This window comes from Pteropus vampyrus, unplaced genomic scaffold (genome assembly GCF_000151845.1).
Source record: "Pteropus vampyrus isolate Shadow unplaced genomic scaffold, Pvam_2.0 Scaffold6, whole genome shotgun sequence".
NCBI classification, from domain to species: domain Eukaryota; kingdom Metazoa; phylum Chordata; class Mammalia; order Chiroptera; family Pteropodidae; genus Pteropus; species Pteropus vampyrus.
Window position 1 is genome coordinate 2,636,329 of NW_011888787.1, and position 6,059 is coordinate 2,642,387.

A 6,059-nucleotide genomic window follows, 5' to 3' on the forward strand; every position below is an offset into this window, starting at 1 on the left:
ATTAGCAAGCAAAGGACGATATTAAAATAGACCACTGTAACTAAACTCTGGCTACACAAGGAGAGGCGCTAACAATTCTCATGGCCAGGCCTCGCCCGCAAGACTGATTTAAGTCTTAAAACCTCCAGGTAATTCTAGTATGTATCTAGTATTAAAAAGACCCAGAGTTAATATAATTAATAAAGACTTATTAAAAGATCAGTAAGAAAAAGTCCCATACTCCACACAAGAGTGGGCAAAAAAACAAACACGTTATTTGTTGGAGAAGATGAGAAATAGGCAAGTTCCACTTCACTGTTAGCCAAAGACATGAAAATGGTCCATTTATTAACCATTTTCCATGCTCCACATAGCTTTTCCATGATCCTATTTAAACCTCATAGCAATTCCACGACGTATCCCCATTCTACAGATGAAAAAACAGAGGCCACGGAGCACACCCGAGGTTGCCCGGCCTGTCCCCCCGCATCTGCTCCCCCCCACCCCCAAACCTGCTTCTAAACCCACACGCCAGGCTTCACCTCCAGAGCAGGGCATCTTTTCCACTCATCAAATCGCAAGCAGTGACCTGGATGCTGACTCTCGCAGGGAAGGAAGTGGTGCTTTTGTCCACTGCTGGTGGCGTTCTCGGCTGGCCCACTCCCCTGGACACGAGGTGGCGGTCTGCAGCATCTGGCTTAGAAGCACCGATGCCTTTTGACCCAGGATTTCCACTTCTACTTGTCTGTTCTGAGGGATAAGGACAGAGGAAGACATAGGACATTCCAGGCGAAGGGGCATCCGAACCCCACATCACATGACGAGAACGGGAATTCGCCAGCGTGTCTCGGGCCACAGAAGAGGAGATAGGGCGTAGGCCCTGAGCCAAGGCTGGGGGTGTGGACAGGCCTCTCTCTCCCTACGTCCCAGGACTAAGCGGGCTGTCTGGGGGCCACACATGGTTCTTGGCACAGATGCTGTGGACACCTGACCACTCTGTGATGACACCCACTAGAGAGCCTGTGGGTGCTCAGGCAGAGCTGGGCAGTGTCCCCACACTGGTGCCCCTTCTCCATGAGGACCCCTGGTCCAGGAGGCCCCACCGGCCTCCACCTCTACCTTCCACACGCCCTCACCGCAACTATAACCCCGCCTCCCCACAAGGCAGGGTAACCCCAACCCCTCCTGGAGGCTCATTCTTTATTGGCTTCTTTCCCACTGTGTATATGGAAACTGTGTATGTGACACAAAATAGGCCCCTGGGGAAGAAAAAGGGCCACACACTAAACCTCGGGGGAGGCCTGCCTGGCGGGCCCTACCAAAAGCAACCGCACGGGATGGTCTGAGCACAGACATTCCTAACTGACAGCGAGTCATGGCGCTAGTCTCGTCCTAGGCCTGTGGCTTCCTTGACAAGGTCAGTCTTTACCTTAAGTGAGCCTGTCTATTGTCTTTTCGCATCTAAGATAACATACCCTGGGAATGTCTGGGAATGTCAGAGTAATCCCCTTTTTCCGGACACCTCCAGGCAAACCTCCACACCAGAGCAGAGGCCACAGAACCCCTCATCGTCATTTTGGCCCCGCCCCATACCTGCCCTATGCTCGCTGTAAGTGGTAATTATTAACTATCCTGCACCCGCTGATGTAAAAGAAGTTCGTGTGTCCCTCCGGTTTACTTTTTATCAATCCCAGAGGTTTCCCCACTTTGCTTCCTCCAGCCCCCTTGATCTACCACCAATGGATGTCACATCCTCCTCCTGAGGGCTCCTCCTTTTATTCTAATGTATGAAATGAGCTATAAAACTGCCATTCTCAGGAGCGTTTTCTCAATCCTTTGAGATTTTGCTTGCCAGCAACCGTCGTCAGTTTGGCTCAAATAAACTCATAAAAATTCCCTACCGGTTTGGATGTTTCTTACATGGACACTCAATAAATACTTGTTGAATGAATGTGATTAAAATTGGCCTTGCAAAAAAAAAAAAAATTTCTTAATTTTATAAATCAATAGTGATGACTTCCACAACTATTGCCTCTGAAAGGAACCTTAAGAATCTCGAAATCTGCATGATTTCTTCTCCTCTGTCTCCCTGTAGTAATGACTCTGAACCTCCCAGAAGGAAGCGATAGGCAGCCCTGGCTGAACCCAGAGAAGGTTGGTAGCAGACATGGAAGAGATGGGGGTTCAAATATGGTTCAACACATTTTCTCCCTTATGCCTAAGAGGTGTTTGTATTATTGTCATTGTCGTTACTTACCCAAGGGTGTCGGTGGAGATACCACCGACTCATCACTGAGCACTCTGTGGGTGTTCGGTCCACCTCCAGCTCCAAAGTTCTGGAGGTCGGGGCCCATGGCTCGCCGTCTTCACCCTCAGCACCTGGTCCAGGGGTGCTGTTTAAATCACCTTTAAACGGCAGGGACAGAAAATTTTTAAGTATTCAGCAATTGTTAGTGACCGTTCTTCCGTGACCCTTGCCCAGGGAGTTGACCTGTGTCTGGCGCAGGACAAAGCAACGGCTGCTGAGAGGGATGAACCCTCAGCACGGGGGCCTGGAGGACGGGGAGACAAGCCCGATGCCAGGAGGTGCGTGACCTCGTTTCCAAGCTATGTGACCTTTAGAAGTCGCTTACCCTTTCGGAGTCTCAGGTGCCTTATGTATAAAATGGCTGCAATATTACATTGGGTGGCCAAGAAGTATTCTTAGTAAGGTGACCTTCCTGGCTTCGTCCCTAGTCGGGCTTTTCAGGGCCCATGGCAGGCCAGCGGGTAGAAGTGGTGCACATAGGCCTCCCAGTCCCCTCGGGTCACATGTGGCCTCCACTGGAACCATGTCCGGTAACCACATCTTACAGTCCAAACAGCAGACGACTCTGTGTGGCCGTGAGCCAGGACGCTGGAAACCCAGGTCTCAAGCTGCTCCCTCTACCTCGTCTGTGAGCTCTCCACACAGCTCGACCGGGTCTCCTGAGGACAACTGTGATCACTGCCCCCACTCCCGGCCTGCCTGAGTCTCAGCGGTGAGCACCGCTCTGGGCTAGGCAGGCAGATGGCAGCTCCCCTCCCCCAGCCCCTCCAGCCCCCATTCTCCGCCGTCGCCCAGGTGACGCTGAGCATCAGTCTGCTAGAGCAGGTGCCCGACTCTCCCAGGTCCATTAGTTGCTAAGCTGGAAGCTGCCGTGCAGCCTGGAGCCCGAGGCGCAGGCAGACGCCCATGGGCCCTGGGGCGGGGGGAGCTTGGAGGCCTCCATGCTTGCTGGCCTGGTTCGGGTCCTACAAGTGCTGGTTGTCCCTGCTCACTCGGAAGTGTCCAGCTGGCCCCGCAGGGAAAATCTGGCTGGGGGGACCCACCCCACAGCTTCGGCAGCAGCTTCCAGAGGCAGAGAACGTGGTCCCCACTTGCCAGCCGCAGGGTTTTGAATATATGCAATGTTCCAGGCACTGGGCTAGACCGTGAGACCAGCTGCAGTCCCTGCCTGATGGAACCCAGCCTAGCTCGGGCACAGACAAGTAAAAAGGAAATTACAGGAGGGGGTAACGAAAGCCACGACAGGGGTATATGCAGGCTGACTGGGGCGCACACCTGGGCTTGACGGAGGACGGCCTCCTGGCGGACGGCATGCCCCCTTGGACTGATCGGTGGGGCTCCCTGGCTCAGGCCGAGAACATCTCGATGGATTAGGGAGGTCTGTCACCTGCTGCAGAAGGAGGGTCTGACCGCGTGTGCCACGTAGTTACTGACACCGCATCAGGCCTCAGGGTGAGCAAGCACATCAGATTCTTTCTCGGGAGCTGACAGATGGAACTCGGATTTGTTTGATTATAGCAGGCACTTATTTCTTATATGTCAGGCCCAACATTAGATGATTTCACAGCAACCCTCTGAGGCAAGAACTACTTTTATCTCTGTAGACGACACAATTGATGCTTGGAGAGGTTAAATAATCACGGACGTCAAGTGTCAGTGCTGGAAGAAACCCCAGCGATCGGGGTCTGAAGTCCTTCTTCACAGACGAGAGAAAGGACACCAAGGCCCTTCAGAGCTGGAAGGCGGAACGTGAAGGCGACAAAAGACCTCTAGCCCCAGTTGGCTTGGGGATGGGCTGTGAACAGTCAGGGCCTGGCGAGGGGCCCTAGGCACTGTTTAAGGTGGGAGAGTAAGTCCAAGAACACTAACTGCCCCCAGAATCCATGCTCCCTCTTTCATTCAAACAATAAAGCTTGCCGAGCTTAAGCTGGGCACATGGCTGCCTCACTAGAAACTACATTTCCCAGATGCCTTTGTGGTAGGTGTGGGCACGTGACAAAGTTTAGGCTGACAGATGTGAACAAGAGCACTCCTGGGTCATCTGTCAAAAGACAGGCCGCTGACCTGCACAACTTCCCCCCCCGCAACCCCATCTGAGAATTGGTGGCACATGGGGCAGTAGCCTTGGGCACAGCAGACGAGGACGCTCGGTTTGGAGAGTAGCAGAGCTGCCCCACTACTAGGCCTCAGGGCACAGAACTGCTCACTCAGGAGAAAAGAGGATCCTGGAGGGTCTCGTGCAGGTGATGAAATACACCACTCGTGCATCCACTTTAGAAGGGGTCTGCATCGCTTCTGCCCCGAGCCAGCTCCAGGCACCCACCCCACCGCAAGGGGCGGTGAAATCAACCCCTACCCCGGCCCGGGAGGGGAGCACCTCTGGTGCACAGCAATAGTGAGCACTATCTTCCCCCTGCAGCTTTGCCTGGGGCTAGTACTGACCAGAGCCGCCTTCACCGCATGGGGTCCTGGAGCCTCAGCTCACAGAGGCTGGCCAGCTCGGGAGTGGAAAGGCCCTGTGCCCTGGAAGCTCCAGGGTGCAGGGCTGCGTGTCCTCACGCCGTTGCCTTCCCAGCACACGTCCGGGGCCTGACCCAGAACAGAAGCGCCACTCCTAGGTGATGGGCAGATGCGTGGAGAAGGCCGAGTGGGCACACACAGGCACACAGGCCTCCCTCTCGCGGTGGGCCTGCCCGGGGCTCGGCCAGCTTCCTCTCTGGTCCAGATGCAGCCCAGTTTGCTCCTCGGTTTCTCCGTCGCATGTTCTGGACTGTTCTAATTCCATTCCACGGGCACTGACTGAGTGTCTGCCGAATGCCAGGCACTTTCCTAGGCTCTCTGGGGCAGGAGGGGCGGGTCAGGCACAGCTCCTGCTCTTGCTGGGGCTCTTGGCCCAGAAGGACTGAGAGACAGTGCAAGAAAAGGCCCGCCCCCCACGAAACAGTGCGATGCCACCAGACAGGAGGCAGGCCTGTGCTTTGGGAGCACTGACGAAGGAACGAAGGAACGAAGGAAGGAACGGCGCTTGCTGCCTGCCCCAAGGTGCGGGAGGGTGGGGAGAGAGCGGAGGGAGTTGGGAAGATTCCCTGAAGAGGTGACAGGTGAGCGAAGCTGTGACTGGCGAGCAGCATTGCAAACGGGTTGGGGAAGGGAGGCGTTCCAGGTAGAGGCGGCTGCTCGAGCCGGGCGCAGAGGTGGCAGTGTGACTGCCAGGCGCTGGGGCATGTGGGCAGAGCCTCTCATTTCCAACTTGGAACAGGAGATGCGGGGGCATCTCGCCGTCCTGCTGTTTACCTTGAAGAGTCGCTTTTCCTCTTTGGGCCCCAGGTTCCTCATCCATGGCTGACAGCCATCGAGCTGTGCTAAGCATAGGAGTACCCACCACAGGAGGAAGCTGTGTATGGGGGTGTGCTTGTTGTCTTTGGGGTTCAGTGCCAGGTTCTGCTGCCCCAAGGGACTCTGACACCTGTCAGGCCAGCTGGCTGGTTCCCTGCAGTCCCATCCCTGCAGCAGGGGTTGGGGGGAGGCTCCCCATTCTCTCTAAAGGTGAAGTGGTGACGTCAGCAGTAGACATTTCCCACCTGCTCTTCCCCCTCTTCCCAGGCACAGGTGACAGAAATGTGCCCTGGCAGCTGCAGAGAGACAGGGCCTTTGGCTAATGGGAGGTGGGAGGGGCTTGGTCTGATTTGTTGACTATAAAAATGTCAGCTCCTTTGGGCAGCTTCTTGAATCAATATTTGCTGTTCTAAGACTGAATCCAAATGCTTGGTAA

At 55.0% G+C, this 6,059-nt stretch overlaps 1 long non-coding RNA gene across 2 annotated transcripts in view; it reads right to left on the reverse strand.

Annotated features, from left to right (window-relative positions):
* Positions 1-502: 502 nt before the first annotated feature.
* Positions 503-6,059, reverse strand: part of LOC111744242 — a 9,023-nt gene continuing 3,466 nt past the window's right edge. For both annotated transcript variants that reach the window (XR_002782066.1, XR_002782065.1), the window contains exons 3-4: positions 2,237-2,385; positions 503-729 (exon numbers count right to left, since the gene is read on the reverse strand). This is a non-coding gene — a long non-coding RNA (uncharacterized LOC111744242). The remainder of the gene's footprint in view (positions 730-2,236; positions 2,386-6,059) is intronic.